Source organism: Camelus ferus, chromosome 9, assembly GCF_009834535.1.
Source record: "Camelus ferus isolate YT-003-E chromosome 9, BCGSAC_Cfer_1.0, whole genome shotgun sequence".
Taxonomy (NCBI): Eukaryota; Metazoa; Chordata; class Mammalia; order Artiodactyla; family Camelidae; genus Camelus; species Camelus ferus.
The window spans coordinates 32,003,292-32,022,408 of NC_045704.1; the positions used below are offsets into that span (position 1 = coordinate 32,003,292).

Here is a 19,117-nt window from a genome sequence, read left to right on the forward strand (position 1 = left end):
ACGCGATTCAGTTCTACAAAGGTTCGTAGTATTCCTGCTATAGTAGTTAATAGCATTTATTGAGTTTATACCACGTGCCAGGATGTTGCTTAATGTTTTCCATGAATTGTCTGAACCAGTCCTTCAAACCACCTCTATTTTACAGGTGGAAAAACTGAGGTTCATTGAAGTGTCTTCCCCAAGGAGACCCAGCTAGTCAGTTGCAAGCTAATGTTGGAATCCAGACCTTTTATCCTCAAAGCCCCTGCTTCTCGTGGTTTCCGTATTCTGCAGGGGAAGTGGGGTAACGTCAGGGTAGAAGGATTATCCACCTGGAGTCAGAAGTGCACCCTGATGTCGGCAATTCATATAATTTATTTATACTTGTACAAAAATACTTGTTCCCCCCTCAAAGGGCATCAAACAAACCCTGATTAAGAGGGATTCAGATCTAGCAAAACGGCCTCTTGTTTTCATATGCAATTAGATGCTCAAATTTGTTCAAAATTCTTCTTATGGAAAACCGTTTTCTGTATAGTATAATTTTCAATAGTTCTCAATGGTGAGGTGAAATTGGATCAGCACATCACCTGCATTTATTTTCTTTTCCCAGGCAGTTTTGAAAGAAGTGTAAAAGATCTTTTTTTTTTTTTTTTTTTTTTTTTTTTTTAATGTTAATCTTCAAAATTCATTCTTCTGGGGCATATAATCCTGAAGTCAGCTTAACTGCAACCAATACAGAGTTTTCATTTCTTCACAAGCAAACAAAAACAACCAGCACAAAGATAATTAACTAGTGTAAATCTCTTTCTGCTGATCTCTTTTATATATAAACATTTTTTGTGGATCTTTTTCTTTTAGTTGAATGGAGTTTTGAGAGCTAAATTTTGAAGGGATGTGGGTTTTCTATACAACATAAGAAAATTTCATAGAAAGGGGATTGGGGGTACTACTCTATTTTTCTTCATCTGCAATGTATTTTTACTTTTGTTGCATTTTTAGACATATACTTAAAGAAGGCACCCCATAAGGACATACTGGAAAGTATATTTAAATATAACAGCAAACCTAATTACTTAATTTCTTTTTTTTTTTAAGAAAGCTGTCAAATGAGCACATTAATACATCAAATTCCAAATTAGCACATTTTAAAGGTGTCTTAAAAGCTTGGATAACTTCTGGCATAAATATTACATAGATATTTCTCATTAACTGAAACCAGTCAATTTGATATGATGCAAAATTCTATGAGCTTTAATTTTGGTCTTCCCACGGACTGAGAAAGTGAAATCTAATTAGAAGCTCTGAAATCATGTCTCTCTTACCTGTATTCGTTATCAAATTTCATTTAAAACAAAACATAAACCATGAAAACATCTACTTGAAAATCATCAAGGGTCATTTGTTTTAAGATTTAAGCAGAATCGTGATCAAAATGTCAAGATTTTTATTTCTTTATTTTTTAGTACTCTTATTTAAGAGCAATCAATGAAAGGTAGACAGTTGTTAGGAAACACGCCAAAGGAAATGAACGCTGAGCAGGCATTTTTGCCAGAAAAATCTCTCATGTCAGAAAAGTACTTCGTACTAGAGGACCTGCACATGAAACTGCTCCGTTTGCTCACTCATTCCAGCAGCAGAACCTGCCTTTTCCATGGGCAGCTCTTCTCCCAGCTCGAAAAAGGATGGGAGTCCTTTCTATGTCGGCCAAGGGCATTCCCTAAGATTCAGGAACTCTGCTGCCCAGCTCTACAAGAAAATTAGAAAATTAATAATTTTATGTTTCATGTTTCCCACCTGGTAGATATCCTTTGGGACTTGAAGATTTCATAGGTTAAGGTTTTAATGAACAGATCAGAACACAGCAGTAAAGCAAAAAGGCCAGAAGGATCAAGATGTTATTGAGAATGAAAATGTGAGAAAGTAAATGTCATGAGTGTGTGGTTGTTAATCCTACCCGTTTGCCGATGATCATTTGGGGCAAAGTCACCCTAACTATCACGCTTTTTTCCAGCTCTCGACATCGCCAAAGGGTCTGTTTTACCAGTGGGGGCTTGCCAAAGGAAGTCTTGATGGGATGACACTTACTCTGTAGAAGTAACCAGATAGAAATTAGAATCAGGGCAAAAAGACGAGATGGCTGATGGTCTGGCAACACGTTTCTTGGTGACAATGTATCCTGAAACTAGTAATTTCAGAATGTGAAAGGAATTCAGCCGAGCTCCAACCTGGAAGACAGCCGTGAATGTTCTCAGCAAGAATCTCAGCAGGGCAACAGCTCCTTGTGTTTTAGGCCCGGGAACGGCTGAACCCGCTGAAAGGGCTTCTGAAATCTTGCCTCCTCTGTCGTCTAATTGGCTGCATCAGTAAATTGCTGGTGGCGAGCTTTAAAGGTTATAGAACAGGAATAGGCTGCAGCTTTACGGGAAGGCAGGTGTGAGGCCATTAAACGTGCACTGTATCCCAGTGCTTTTAATCCCACTGACCAATTACTTGGAATTTAACTTGGAGCAAGTAACAGAAAACTGGGTTCCTACGGCGTCCGTGTGTATGTTTCAAATACATAGGTGTGACATACTATAATTGAGCATGAAGAGTCATTTATGTGTTTTCTTTCTCTCTCCCTTTTCTTTTCTCTTTGGCTTACTTAAAATTTTTGAGGTGCCTCCACTTACCTTAACATATTGGAAAACACTTCTTTCAATAACTTCTTAGGAAGGGTTAGTAAGAATTCAAGACTGGATGGAGATTTCTACCAGATGAGACATTTTCTTCCTTTTTTTTTTTTTTTAATTGAAGTATAGTTGATTTACAATGTTGTGTTAGTTTCTGATGTAAAGCATAGTGATTCAATTATACATGTATATATTCTTTTTCATTATAGGTTATTACAAGATATTGAATACAGTTCACTGTGCTATATAGTAAGTCCTTGTTGTTTATCTGTTTTATATATAATAGTGTGTATCTGCTAGTCCTGAACCCCTAATCCTAATGATTCGGTGTCTTTAAATCAAGGATTCATGTGATTGTTTCACTTGCATTAATTGCTCTAGAAGTGTCTGATTTTTCTTTCAACCTCCCTTTATCTTTAATGCTTCTATGGAAATATCTAGAATTTATAAAAACATTCATGACAGAAATCCAATTTAACCAGCATTCATTGGGTATCTATGGATTGATTAGAGAGTAAGAGTTTACCACATGAAGAACAGAAAGAATTTAAGATTCACCCTCTATATGGGGGACATCTATATGCTGAAAATTAATTAGAAATAAGTACAATGCAATATGTTATCAATTACCAAAATGAATAAAATACATGTTTAATGCTCTGAGATGTGCAGCCTAGGTAATCCTGTCAAGATTTTCAGGGAAGAAGGGACTTGAAGGAAGCCAGAAGGATGGTTTTTGAATAGAGAGCATGAGCTGAGCCAGAATAAGGGTTCCTGCAAGGGTAAATAACTTGAGAAAAGGAATCCCCTGAAATTTCCTTTTTGTTAGCAAAGAGAGCAGGTTACTTCTCAAAGCCAAGCTTGAGAACAAATGAGGCACTGTGACTTTTTCATCATGGAAAGAAAAAAAATAAATAAATAAAGGTAGTTGGTTCATTTCTCTCATCAGCAGGGCTGCCTTGTGTTGTAAATCTTGGTAAAATTCTCGGGGAGGGAAATGTATGATTTGGAGACCTGTGAATTTGCTGTAAAATAACTCTTGAAAGGACAGAAGTCCATAGAAACCCAAAGTTGGCTGGAATTCCCTAGAGGATGTCTTGTTTGCCCCTTGTGTCAAACAGGAGGCCAAAATAAGACTGGAGAGTGTGCCCAGTAGAAATAAATGTGACCCAGTTAAAGTTATACTGGTAGATAAAGACATGTATCCTATGAGAAGGACTGGGGTCTCTGTGATTAATGCATCTTTTCCTCCCCAGCAGCTCATTTAAAAGGAAGGCCAACAAGAGAGAAAATATAAGTAGGATACTGTAAGCTTCCTTGGCCTTTAAAAGGAGCCCACAGAGCTAGCTGGCTTGTGACAGCAAGGCTGGAAGTTGTGGGAAAGCGTGCAACAAATTTTATGATGACCTTTTCTCTAAAAAGCCAATGTCCACCTACAAATACAGGGTTTGGGGATGAGAGCTTCCGTTCTGCCATGGCTGGACGTCCAAGATTTGGGCTTCCCTGCAGCCCTCCCTTTCTGGGGTTCCTGTGTGGCTGGCTCATTAAAGGGCAGCAAGAGAGGTGTGTCATCAATCATTGGGTCAGAAGGCATGGATTTTGGATTTTTTAAACATGGCTCTGAATTCAAGGGATTTACTGGATTTATTGGGTTTGTTTGTTTGCTCGGTGTGTTATTGAGTCTGATATCAAAAGCACAAGAGTAGGAGGGATCAAATCTTTTTGAAGAAAATGACAAACAGGAATTGGAGTTATCCAGCCAATGCTCACTAAACTTTGGACCAAAATTACCCATAGCAAATTCAATTAATATTTGAAGTCCTCTACCCAGGAGAGGGAGAATGCTCTGTTATAGGATTCAGCTGTTAAACAACTGTGTAATAATGTTAATATATTATTTTCAGTCAAAAATAAAGATCACAATTTAAACATCACTTTAACTGCATGTACCCTACAAAATCTTGTTAAGTTATAAGACGTACTCCAGAGATGACCTAGAATTTAAAATGAGTTTAGAAGCTAGCATTTTAACCAGAGGTTTGGAGCCTGGATTTTATTTCTAACTCAAAGTACAAGAATCAAAAAAAATTTTTTAATATAATCCCAATACAAGTTTGAAAGATTATTTTGTACTTAGTTCAATAATTATGGTTTTCATTTTTTGAGTGTTTATGATGCACCAGGTGCTATCACAAGAACTGGATCCAGCATTACATCATTTCCTACTCATATTCTCCTACATTGAGAGAAAAACAATTGTGCTCACTTTTACACAGGGATGCTGAGGAAGAGCAGGTGAACAGGGTGGTCAGATCTCAGCAAATAACCCCAGAGAAGGACAACCCAGGTCTACTTAATTCTTGATTGGGTGTTGATAACCATGACCATATCCCACCCAGCTGCTGCTGCTTGTTTCTTTTTTTTTCTTTTTCTGTCCATTTTCTTGATTCTGGTTTAGAACTGAAAAAAAAAAGAAATCATTCTAAAGTCAAGGAATAAGGAAGATGAATAAAAATTCCAGAGGACATAAAGACAGATAAGATAGTTTGTGGAAAACAAAACAAAACCAAATATACAAAGAAACAATTTTCAAGGAATGTTTGATCTTTCGAGGTGACGGTGAGATATTGGTAACAGCTACACATATGAATATCTAAATGGACTTTCAAGGCTCCCTTCATCATCAATTTCATTGCAGGATTCATTTGAATGGAAAAGTGTTCATAATCAAAGATAATGATTCCCAAGGTTTGGGAATGAGCAGGTATAGAAAAATGAATCTTCTTCATGGTTGATATTAACCCTTCTAAATACCAAACATAATCACTTATGAAAGAAATATTTCTAAAATGCACTCTGTATTGTCCATGCCTTCTGAATAAGATTATACTAAGTATTATTTAATCTTTCTGATGATTTGTGGTCTTAATTCTGAACATCACCTCTTGTTCTGGCTGTAACTTAACTGAGATGCACTCTGAGGCAAGTGAGGTGCATTGGATGACTTCTACACGACTTGGGCCTTTATCATTACGGTTTCTATTTATTGAAATGCTTCTTGGTAATTTTCTTCTATTTCCCTTTCTATCTTTGCCCTATTGTTTACCTTCCTATTCTACTCCTGCCCTTTCTACATCTCTTTCTTTCTCCTTGCCATTCTTTATTTATTCAAAAAAAATTCATTAGGAATATAAATTGGTGCAACCACTATGGAAAACAATATGGAGGTTCCTCAAAAAATTAACACTAGAACTAGCCTATGACCTAGCAATCCCATCTCTGGGTATGTATCTAAAGCAAATGAAAACAAGATATCAAAGAGACAGCAACACTCTCATGTTCACTGCAACATTAGTCACAATAACCAAGATATGGAAACTACCCAAGTATCTGTCAAGAGATGAATGGATAAAGAAGATGTGATACATACATATACAATGAAATACTGTTCTGCTACGAGAAAGAAGGAAATCCTGCCACTTATGACAACATGGATGGACCTTCAGGACATAATGAAATAAGTCAGAGAAAGACAAATACTGCATGGTAACTTTCATATCCAAATCTTAAAAAGAAAAGAAAAGAAAAGAAAAGAAAAAAATCAGACTCATAGAAATAAAGAGTAGAAAGTGGTTGCCAGGGGCAGGGGGGTGAGGGAAATAGGGAGAGGTTGGTAAAAGGGTACAAACTTTCAGCTATAAAATGAATAAGGTTTGAGCACCTAATGTAAAACACAGTGACTATAGAAAAATTAAAACTCTTGTTTAAAAGGAAAGAAGAGCCAACCTGTATGGAGGGCCTACCATGGGCCAGCCATGAGCTAAGCAGTAAGGACATAATAGGGACTGACAGACAGTCCTTGTCAGTAAGTGGCTCACAGTCTTAAGCTGTCAACTGTCACTTGTTTTAGTTGCCTGGGTACCTCTAGAGTTGGCACCTTCATGTCCTGATTTACTGTTTGCATCATGCTTTGTGTCATTTGAACTACAGTGAAAATAAATAGCCTCTATGTGAAAGCTTGAGAGACCTAGGGATCTATGAATTTTATGAAATTTTATAGACTTTCATGAGAAGCAGTAATTTAAGATGACTATTGACATGTGTCCCAGTTCAATACTGCAACCGGCACTGTATGGTGAAAAGAATGTAGATGTTTATTCTGTTGCTTACTACCTGTATGACCTTGGCTAAGTCACGTGTGACCATCGGCAAACTGGGACTGTGATGAGGATTCAATGGAAACATCAATTCCCTAGTCCACTGCCTGGTGTTTAAGTATTAACCATTTTTACTATTTTGAAGGGGGAGAACTTTTCTGTTTTCTTTTTGTAAAATTAGATTTTCAAAGATTGTTTCATTTTCTTTTAATTTTTGGAATGATAATAAGCAAGATATTGCTCATTGTGGAAAATTTGGAAACTGCAGACTGGTATAAAGAAAAAAAAGGATGAATACTTTCCTTGTGATGTTTTTCTTTATGCATGTACCTATTTTTGACATATATGAACTATACTGTTCATTCATCTTCATTTTTCTAGATTTTTCAAAAACAAATTTTAAATATATTTGAGGTCAAATGTATAAATATCTCCCATTGCCAATGGTGTGCTGGTAAATCAGGTCTCAAAAAAAAATACCAATTAATAAATAGACAGATAAATAAGTAAATAAATAAAAGCCCTGATTTGTAGCATTTGCCAATTAATATGGCATAACTACTTCTATTATGGATGATATTAAAATACACCTAGTTCAATAACCAGGTATTAAAATTCTGAATATTTATGAAATTCAGTATGAACATACTACTACTTTTCTCCATATATTCAATTTGAAATGAAGTCTTAGAGTTTTTTCCTAGTAGCTAACTTATTGTTTTAGTACCATGCATGAAAAAATCCTTTTAATTTTATTTTTATATGCCTTTGATATGGGCTTCTGCTTTTAGGGTATATCGCATGCTTTTATTTATTAGGATTTGTTTCTAGGCTTTTAAAAATAGTTTTTATTCATCTGTTTCTCTTGCAATCCCAACCATCTAAATTATTTTGGCCTTATAATTTATTATGTTCTTTGGAGATAGTGATTATGTGTTTTTAATCAATGTAACCCCTGGCTCCAGAGAGATTCCTTATGTGTGGTAGATTCTTAGAAAATATGTTTTACTTCCTGGCATGATAAGTTCTTCAAGGAGGCCTTGATGGTCTAAGGCATGTGCTAAGTGCTTACTAGACCCAAGTACTTAGCCACAATTCTCTAGAATTTTGTCCTTAAAAGAAGTCTTTGGACACATGTATCAGTTATCTATTGCTGTGTAACAAGTCACTCTAAAACTGAGAGGCTTGAAAAGAGAATCTATTAATTCCCATGATTCCATGGGCTGCTTGGATGGTTCTTCCGCTTGTTTTTGTGGACACACTCATGAGGTTGCACAAAGCTGGCAAATCTGTGGGCCTGGGCTCCGCTAGGAAAGCTGTGGTAGTTGGGCCACTCTCTCTGTGTGGTCTTTTATCTTCAATGAAGCTGAACCTGGTTGTCTTACATGGTGGAAGCAACATTTCATAAGGGCAAGCCCCCATACTTGTAATCGCTGATCAAGCCTCTGCTTGCAACATATTTGCTGATGGTCCTATTGGCTAGAGCATGTCACATGACCAAACTCAATGTTCATATGAAAGGATGCTACATAATAATGTGAATACTGGGAGATGTGATTCATTGATTCACTCATTCATGGGAGGCATTAGCCTATCAATCTGCAACAGTCTCTCTCCTTTTCTGATCCAGTTGGGTCACATGGTTGGCCTCCATATAAAAGGAATAAGTATCCGATGAGCTGATGATAGATGTTATTTTTTAAGTAAATCAATACTTATTATATTCTTGGCATACATTATTTTATGTACATGTGCTATTTATATATCAGTTCCAAAAGGACTAGAAGATACAATAAAAAGTAGATACAAGATGAAGCATTAAAAATACTCAAAAGCTTTGAAGGCTAACTTTGTTGTTTTAATTGAATATTAAATTTAACATCGAGCTTCCTTGGAATCAAGGGAAAAATGGAGAAACATGATAGGTCAATTGCTCTTTATTACTTATTAAGAGAAAGCTCACTATTTTTAGGAGCAATCATCTTCTTCTTGTCTCTAAATATATACAGCATCACAGAGAACTGGGTATTCCACAGAGTATTAAAGTGGAGAGTGCCCGTTCTCTAGACATCTTGTGATTAAAAACCAAAGGCCTAGCATTAAAATGAGATTCAGTGAAGATGTTTCTGACATGGGATAAACTATAGGATGAAGGAATGCAGATTTCTGATGTGTTAACATAATACAGATTTAGAACTTTAAATATCTCTAATTATAAATGCAATTGTTGACCACAGGGACACTATCAGAGACACCTGGTTCACATGCTTCCACCCATGGAGCTCTGATCCTTCCTGTCCACTCACTCTAGGATGGTCCCCCAAAATATTGCATAGCTTTTCTCTCCCTCCCCTTATTCAGTCTCTACTCAAATGCTCTCTCAACCAAATTCTTCACTGATCATGCAATTGAGATCAGTGTCTCTCCCCACCTACTTCCCTGCAGACATCACTCTCCATTCACTCACCCTGCTTTATTTTTTCCTTACCATTGGTTGTTGTCCCCATTCAGTAGCCACAACTGCCACCATGTGATACAGCCAGGTTCAACTTCTTTGAAGATAAAAGACCACACAGAGAGAGTGGCCCAACTACTGTAGGTTTCCTAGTAGAGCCCAGGCCTACACTGATCCTCCAGCTTTGGCAACCTCATGAACGTGTCCACAAAAACAAGCAGAGGAATCATCCAAGCAGCCCATGGAATCATGGGAATTAATAGATTCTCTTTTCAAGACTCTCAATTTTAGAGTGACTTGTTACACAGCAATAGATAACTGATACATGTGTCCAAAGACTTCTTTTAAGGACAAAATTCTAGAGAATTGTGACTAAGTATCTGGGTCCAGTAAGCAGTTACCACATGCCTTAGACCATCAAGGCCTCTTTGAAGAACTTATCGTGCCAGGAAGTAAAACATATTTTCTGAGAACCTAGCACACATAAGGAATCTCTCTGGAACCAGGGGTTACATTGATATTGCAAACACTACTGCACATCATCCCACCATGATTTTTCTCCAGATGGAGATTTAACATTAATTTTGCTGGACTTAGTTTGAGGACTTTTATGAAAACATTAGATGCATGAAATGCTCATTCACAATGTGGCTGCCATGATCCAGAAACATAACTTAAAAAGTCTTAGCTCCAAGATTGGCACACATTGTGAATTTTCTCTTTCTCACCGCATATATAGGAAAGAGGCTGGAGTTGACAAAGGAGAGATCTAGCTTTTTTTTTTTCTTTCCTGAAGGCAATTTATTGGACTATCCTAGGGATGTTTATTTTCTTAACTATAGGTCACAAGACTCAGAGAGCACTAATGAAGGAGATTGGTGGCTGGGGCAGCTGAGGGGTTTCCCTGTTTCTTCCAAGTCTCTTCTCAGACTGAAAAAAAAAAAAAAAAAGGTCCCCTGTAAATTTTATGACTGCAGTGTCAAAAGTCTTCTGTCCAAATCGCAGTAAATATTCTAATGAAGTCTGGAAAGAAAGCCATTTGTAATGGCTTGGGGCAGAGTATTAAGATAGCCTGTTTCTCGTTAGTCAGTCATTAGAGAGATCTAACATGCATGGGAAATGGTTTCCTGTTGTAAGTGCTTTAAAACCAAGTTTTAGGAAACCCCGTTTCCTGCCGGCTCATTTGGAGACAGTAATGTGCCAACTGGTCAGACTTTTCAGATGGCTGAATGGTTGCCTCCTCAGCTGCAACTGAGTTCGGCTGCAGCGACTTCTGACAGTAGACTTTGCATCTCGGGGGTCTTGGTGAGAAGTAGACAGGTCCTCTGTGGAAGGACATCTGGGCTGGGCAATACTGGGGGAAACTTTGCCTCCAGTCTGAAGTGACTCATGACGTGAATCAAAAACAGGAGGAGAATCTCCCAGCTCAGAGCCTGGATGCATGGCTCTAGATCAGACTGATGGAATTGATGGGAAAATGGTGGATAAACTCTCTGGTTTGGGAGGGGCCATATGGCTGACGGGAGAGGGAATTCTTTCAACTACCTGATGTGCTGTGCATTAAAATGGGATTTTCCAAAACAAGGAAGTCCCAGAGACTTCAATTAGGATGTAGATGAAAGTATTTGCTAATCAAATCCATTTGCTTCTTTTTGTGTGTGTGAGATGAGGGTCGATACTGTACATGGAAGCAGGAAATTGATGGATCCAAGAAGACCACACATTTCCTCACCTCCAGAAGAAACCCTCTGTAACAAATGCCCAAATCAAAAAGGGAAAGCTTAGATGCTAATCCATCATTGCCATTTCACCCAGGAGAGGACCTCAAGCATACTCACCTCCAGGTATACCATGCCATTCTCTGAGAGGGCATAGCCACCCATAGCACTATATATATATATATATATATATATTCTTAACTAATTATCAGAACAATGCAGAGAGAAAGTACTTTCATTATCCTCTATAATAAATTTTGGGGGAGGGTGCAATTCTTTATTCCTCACTACTCCATACTCCTGCCATAGCCTCATTTGGGGCAGAATTTATCCCTTGACTTTGGGCTTGGCCACATTATGGTTCTGGCCAATGATAGACAGAAGTGCCAGTCTAAGCCTATGTCTTTAGACCTGTGTTTTGGGGGAGTTTGTTACAGCACAATAGCTAACTGATACATCTCTATTTGTAAAGGATGACTCAGAGATCTTAGTGGGGATTTTTCCAAGGCACAGAACTTCTAGCTGTTTGAGTCACAAATCAAGCCTAGAGATATTCAATTCTTAACCATTATGCTAAACTCCCTTCCCAGAGACTCTCCAATTGATGTGCTAGTGAGTTCTGAGAAGTGTCTCATGGTTTGATCTTTCTTTACTTTTAAGATAGACTCTAATGTCATCTTTTTGGACTGGAACAACTAAGGATAGAATTGATTTGCCAGCCAGGTTCTTACCGGCTGGGGGAGGCAGAGAGACCTAGAGAATCCATCTCATCCACTATCTTGAGACCTCATTGAAGACCTTGTCTCTGTTCCCTGATCAGCCTATTTCTGCCAGGCCTTGGTCTTCTTGCCTCCTTTCCACCTAAGCTGATTTCAAGAGATGAGCACTTACATTTTAACAAGGGAAATATGATTTTAAAAAGGCTTCATAAACCGAAGTAACCAAATGTTGATGGCAGAATTTCAGGTAAGTTGTTAGGCCGTTGGGATAAAAGGTTTGGTTTGCTTAGAACATCTTACCCAGGAGCCACTTGGTAGGCAGGCCCTGGTAGGAAGATGGCTTGAAGACACCATCACAGATCGGTAGAGCCTTGGCCAACAGTCAGGAGATACACACTGAGGCCCGCTTCTGCTGCTAACTCACTCTGAACTTGAAAGGCTCACTCTCTCTGAACTTGAACGTCCCCAGTTGTCAGAGAAAGCACACTTTCCTCAGTCACTTTCGTCTTTCTCGTGCTCTGATCCTCCATCATGAAACACAATGCCCCAGAAGATCCAGGCAGCACCACACGTACAGAACTTGAGTCAAGTTTCCCCCTCTCAGAACATCAGATCTGAACCTGTTATTTTCCTGATGAGCTCTGAACAACCCAAGATTTCATGTCACTGGGTAGAGCATAGATATAATTTGGAAAAGAGGAGATTTATAGGAAGTACAATAACAGTCCTCATTATTTATCTTTAAAAAATCTTATTTAAATAGAGATGGTGCATTTAAAGTTGCATTTGATTGAACAACTGTCCTTTTTTTTTCAATTTCCCCTGACAAAAGCTATGAATTATTAATTTCTGTCATTGTATTCACCGAACAAATGTAATTGCAAGTAAATGTCTGAAGTTAATGAAAAAATTAAGAGAAAAAGATTTCTTTATAAGAATTAATGAAACATTTCCACAAACCTCTTTGAAATCATGATTATGAAGCCCCACGACATTTCTTTGGAGCTGCGTATCCAGAGCAAAGGGGGCTGAGCTCTACTCTTTCCTTGGCATGAAGGATGAAAACATTTTATTAGCATTGTACCAGCTGTGGAAATTCATACATACAAGGATTCTAAAATTCACCCTCTCAAATAGTTCTGTTCTTGTTTAATTTTTTTTCATTCATTTCTGAGCAATTGGTGGGAGGTCACAACAGATACCTCTCCATCAGCTATAATGGCTGATGTCATCACTGTTCATCTTTTTATGTTAATATGACACTATGAAAAGTTATACTTTAATTTCTTAAAGAGAAGGGAAAAAAAACAAGGGCAAATACGGATTGAACCTCTGAATTAGGCTGGCATTTCACCTCAAAGCAGAGAACTGGGAAATAATTTCATGCTCTATCCTTCAAATATCCCATGAGTAAGTCTTTACCAACACTTAGATGGAACAAGAAATTGTATCTCAGTTCTATCTAATGTCTAGCTCTCTTGAGCTCAATCCTCACCTCCCACTCCCAAGGACCGTTTACCCCTACAATACCTGGGTTCTGCTTCAGTCTGTCACTTATTTGATCCGAGGCATGGGCAAGTCCTCGCCCCACCCAGAGCCCCATCTGAAAGTAGGAATAGGAATACTTACCCTGCCTCCCTCATAGGACTAGCGTGAGCGCTAAGTGAAATTAAGCCCCTTCTCAACAATGAAATACAAATGTAAAAAGAGCTTGCTTTTGTTTTTGTTTCTTATTTCAAGTCTCTTTGTCTCTGAGGAAATCCCAGCAGCCATTCAACAGTGCAGTACTGTGGCTTCTGCATCATAACGGAGGTTGGAAACCAGTTGTCTGCATTTCCCAGCATCCTTTGCAGTTGGGCGGGTGCTATGTGAACGAGTCTGCCTAATGATCCATTAAACCTCCCACGTAGTTCTCCTGACTTCTCTCTCTCTCTTTCTCATTTCCCACTGAACGTAGAGTATCTAGCAGAGCTCTCCAAGTTTTTGCAGGTGGCAAAGTCTCAAGATGGAAGGGCACGGATTACTGGATTCACCATACAGAAGTCCACTCTCTAATAAACACCCAGTAGGACTACAAAATAAGCAGAAAATAGACCTTGACTGTGTTAAGCCCTGAGGCTTGGGGCTGATTGCTGTATCAGTTAGTGTGACTTATTCTGACTCATTCATCAGAGTGAGGAGACCTATCGGCAAGCTTGGATAAAGTCAGACAATACATGACAAAATGGAAGTGAGTCATTTTTGCTGGGGCTACTTCAAAACCATTTTTCTGGGCTATCTGACCACCAACTCATAGGCTACGAGGAGAGGTTTATGTTTAGAAAGCTTAGTTCCTGTGAGGTAACTGCTATGGTGGTATAGATCCAATAGGCATTTGATAGGAAACCAGCTCCATCTTGGTGACCCCCTGGAGCCCACACAGCCACTCTGCCACCAAGCGACGCATGGGAGCGGAGAGGGCCTGCGTGTGCTTTATGATTCTGAGGTTTGCAAAGCAGAATCTTTCCTTTTCTCTCTAGTACTGCCAGAGCAACATTAATGACCAAATAGGGGCAAAGGAGAACCATATTTTGAATCTTCTCTCTCTCTCTCTTCTCTCATGCACTCGTCCTCCCAGATCTGAAGACTTTTTAAACATAAAAACGAGATTAAGTGAAAAGGCATATTCCTATAATTTGCCCAAATGTGCACATTTCAATCTATGGATAACAGAGGCTGCAAATTACCCCCAGACCAACACACTATCCTTATTTAAGAAATCCTCTTAACTCTTACCCTGAAGTCTCCATAAATCTGCCTGATATATAGATGTCAGGCATTTTCTGGCTGTTGAAACATGAAACATGACATCAGCTGGGGATTAAGTTACAACTCATAAAGACCATGTTTATTTGCTGGTTCTGCTTAAAAATTTTTTCCAACTATCATTTTACTTAAATGGCCTCCTATTTTATGGGAAATAAAGTTCGAACTAATGAAGGCAACTCTTTCTGAGCTCAGATAGACATGCAGGCTGTGGCCATCTTCATTGTAACCAAATATTTAAATTATTCTGAGCTCTTGGTGAACAATGACTGTTCATTGTTTTGACAAAATGGTCCCATGAGCTGATCTAGAGACTTCTGATGCAGACGTGGGAGGAGACATCTAAGACTCAAAGAGAGAGGGATGTTAAGAATTAGAGGAAGAAGCCAAGATGCCAGAAAGCAGCCCAGGGCGACAGCTTGCTGCGCTCCTCCCCTTAGCAGCCCTGACCTTTCAAAGGATGCTCTGAGCCGTTGGAGGGCTACCTGTAGGCACGTACACAGAGGAGGCTGCCTGCTGCACCCTGTCCCCTGCCCGGCCTGTGATGTCAAAGCGACCGACCAGAGACTCCATTTCCAAATAGCTGGAGCTGGTATGAGACGGAAATCCTCCTGTTTAAGTAAGGGTCCAGGGGACAGGAACAACCACGGTAAGGACTAAGTTTTCATCATTAGAAACTCTGGTATTTATACACTGCAACCCTCCTCCTAATCCCACACACCTCTGAAAAAAAAGAAAAGGCTAAACCTCAGAATATGAGTTTCTTAAAAAGTTTGAATCCCCAGTGCTTAGTTCAAAGTAGGTGCTTAGTAAAATTTGTTGAGTAAATTCTGCTCATCCAACAACTCTGGGCATATGTGCGATGAGGCAGTGGCCTGAATCATCTTATTTTAGTAGTGTTGCCCGTTTTCCCTAAAATTCCCTTTCAGAAAGTCTGCCATTACTGATTAAAAAAATATATATATAATAAATATAATAATAAAAATATACATACCTGTCACTTTATCTTAGCAGCAGTGAGAAGTCCCCTTGTCTCCTTTCCTTTAAAAAAAACCTTTTCATAAATTGCATCATAATTTTTGCTTTTCTTGTTTTTTGGATTTTTGCTTATGCATGCCACTTTATCTGAAGGTCTCTGTTTCAGTGGAAATAATCCTGCAAGAGATGTTAAAAGGCATTCTTTATAGCCTGCAGTGAATCAAATGGATTTCTCCCTACCTGGATCAAAGCGGCATTGGGGCTGGACTTTGGGTAGTGGGACAACATTGCAGGAAGAAGAAATGAGGACCAGCTCCAGGTCTGGCTCAATCACAGACTGCCTCGCTCTGGCTGAGCCACAAACAAATTTTCCAAGAGTGACCTTTCCTACCCATCACAGAACACTATGTCTAATGTTCAGAGGGATTTCACATATTAGTAGTAATGTGTTATCTCATCATTGATTTGAAGTTCCAGCTCAGGGGTCAGTAAACTTCAGCTTAGGGGCCAAATCTGGCCCTCTGCCTGGTAAGACCCAAAAGTGAAGAACGGTTTTTATATTTTAAAATGATTGAGACAAAAAAAAAAAATCAAAGGAAGAACAATGTTTCATGATATGTGAGAACCCGATGACATTGAAAATCAGGGCCATCCATGAAGTTTGCTGGGAATCAGCCATGCTCATTCATTTCCGTACTGTCTGTAGTGAATTTCAAGACTCAAGGGCAGAGCTGAGTAGTTGCAACAGAGATCATTAGCTCTGTAAAGACTGAAATATTTACTATTTGGCCCTTTACAGAAAAAGTTTGCCAACCTCTGTTTTTACTGGGCATTTCATGGCTTAAGAGACATGGTGTCCATGGGGTTTTTGTATTTCTAAACTTTGTTTATTGGTGTCATCTTTTTAAGCAAACCGCATTTCCCAGGCTGGATATTTGTGAGTGTGTGTATGTGTGTATTAAAATATACATAACAAAAAATTTACAGTTTTCACCTTTTTTAAGTGTACAATTCAGTGAAAATCAGCGTTTTTACAAAGTTGCACAACCATTACTGCTATCCATTTCCAGAACATTTTAATCTTCCCAAACCGAAACTCTGTACCTATTAAACAATAAATCCCCATTTCCCACCTCCTCTCAGCCCCTGGTCACCATGATTCTCCTTCCTGTCTCTATTAATTTGCCTATTCTGGGCACCTTATGTAGATGGAATCATACCATAGAAGGTCTTCTGTGTCCGGCCTCTTTCACTTAGCTTAATATTCTCAAGGTTCATTTGGGTTGAATCAGAATTGCATGCCTTTGTAAGACTGAAGTGTACTCCATTGCATAGATACACCCCTGGGCATTCTTGTTCAGCCATTGCTGCATTGCGTGCGATGTGGCTCTCCAGATGCTCGTATGTGTGGCATCAATGAGATTCACAGGCCAAGGTCACCATGCTCAGAGGGAGGTTAAGGGAAGGGATGAAATCCTCCTTTTCTGAACATGAACAACTCCATCCACTTTGGGATAAGATCAGGTGGTTCAAGGAATCCTTTGGTCCAAGCACTTACTTCTCATATATTCCAACGCTTTAGGGAGTGAAGTTTCAGGATTCTCCTAGTTGCAGAGAAAAATCTAGGAGCTTCAGAGATAGATCTTCTCTTCACAGAGAAGAATCTGTGAAATGTCTCAGACAGAGATGAATTTTCATCCATTTCCTCAGCTTAAATCCTCTGAGTATTTGCAAGAAAATGTGTCAAGTGTTGGTAGTGACTAGATACATGATTGTTATCAAATCGTTGTACTTTGAATTAAAAAGATCTAAACAAGAAAAGTGCTAACAAAAAGCACCATTCTTTAAACAATGTCTGGTGAATACATTAGTTACCATGCTAGGCACTGAGACTACAAAGATGGACAACACATATCCCATAACATCAAGAAACTGAAGTCTACCATCATGGTTCCCAAACTGTGTGCAAGGGCACCCAGGGTGCCACAGTGAATTCACAGGGGCCTTGATAGTTTAAGTTTTTGAGGCAAATGCAGTAACAGTTCTTAGACTCCTTGCAAATGACTAGCTTGAGGTAGTTCACAAATTTCTACATTAGATCACGCTGAATTTCTTTCAATGACATCCTATCTCTGAGAGCTGGATTTTCTGTGCTTGCTGTGTTAAAAACCAAGAACCAAATAAACATCAACGTGAAACAGGAAATGAGGGTGGCGGGGGCCAAGACTTGAGAAGTCGTGCGGAGCCAAACAGGCACAGACATCCCATTAGAAGTAATCGTGGGTATTAGAAAATAAAATAAACAAATTTTTTATCTTTCAGTTTATGTTTTTTTTTTAGTATGCCTACTAAGTGGTTAGGACATAAATACTTATTAAGTTGTTTGGATCTGGCTAATAAATGGAACTGTTAGGTATTTCTTTTGAACTAGGAGGACCCTGAAAAAAATTTCTGAGATGTGACAGGCATGTGAATTAGGAAAGTTGGTGAACTTCCAATCTTGTGACTCAGGTATGCTGCTCATTATGAATAGCAACACTTTTAAAATTAAACAGAAACAAAAGACAAAAGCTATGCGGTATATAAACAATTTCAGCAACAAGCAACATCACTGCTGTTATGATTCAAGGGTAATCGATAAGATGCCACCGGCATTATAACACAGCGTCCATGTACACAAACTTCTAATATGAGCCTAAGTATGAGTGTCTCTTTGCATGAAACTAAAATTATTGAGAATGACGTTGGGGAGCTGCCCTTGGATCAAAGCTCCTGACGAAGTCAATAATCTATTATGATTTTCATTTTGCAGAAGTAGCACTATTATTTCAAAAGGTTTCAAAAATCAATTGGGCATTCAGTATATCTGTGTAATAATGACATCCTAATTAAAAACCCCAGTCTGAGTAGTACAAAGGATGATGTTTAATCTCTAATCAATGAACAATGAGTCCAGAAGTTATGGACGCAATAACCCTTTTTAACGAACTTTGCTACTTTTCTCACGTTTGGTCTGCTTTTCTCCCTGCAAAGTATTGGGAGCCTTTTCCACCTGGAATCATAGCTGAGGAAGTGGAGACAATCTGGTGCAACGAGCAACACGCATTAAAGCAAGAGACATCAAAGAAAAACATCTTCAGAATGGTGTGGGCTTCTTTTTATTCGGAATTTATAATTGCTCCTAATTATAGGACATATTTTAAATGTTACTTTGAGAGGAGGTGGAGCCCTGTCCACTTCAGCCACATGAGCTATAACCTTGACATTTTAATTAGATATTATTTTGACATATGTAAAAGGCATTTACATACTCAGCGAAACATATCATTGATGGTGGAATCTTCCCAAGAAGACAGAATGATACACCATCTAAGAAATAATGAACTTCTCAAAGGAACTGTAGAAATTCTTAAGAGGGGAGGAAGCCACAGAATGACTCACCATTGTGAACACCATTGTGTAAGGCTTTCTAATATTTTCTCTGGGAAGAGTCTAGCCACCCAGCATCAGCAGCAGTGGCAGGCTAGACAGAGAGAGGTGGGTTCTGTTGATTTATGGGCCCCACACACCCATCCTGCAGATAAAAAGAGAGGTCAGAGGGGGGTCAGGAATCTTCTCTTTGGAAAGAATT

The 19,117-nt window shown here is 38.7% G+C and overlaps 1 long non-coding RNA gene across 4 annotated transcripts; it reads right to left on the reverse strand.

The window, feature by feature from the left end:
- Positions 1-843: 843 nt before the first annotated feature.
- LOC116665747 lies at positions 844-15,806 on the reverse strand. 4 transcript variants are annotated; one of them, XR_004322406.1, is made up of 6 exons: positions 15,503-15,806; positions 13,333-13,774; positions 12,664-12,743; positions 4,921-5,114; positions 1,937-2,068; positions 847-1,728 (listed from the first exon to the last, which is right to left on the reverse strand). It is a non-coding gene; the product is annotated as an uncharacterized LOC116665747 (long non-coding RNA). The 4 variants fall into 4 exon arrangements; XR_004322405.1 differs by having other exon boundaries at positions 12,664-12,748; XR_004322404.1 differs by having other exon boundaries at positions 844-1,728; positions 12,664-13,774.
- Positions 15,807-19,117: the final 3,311 nt, after the last annotated feature.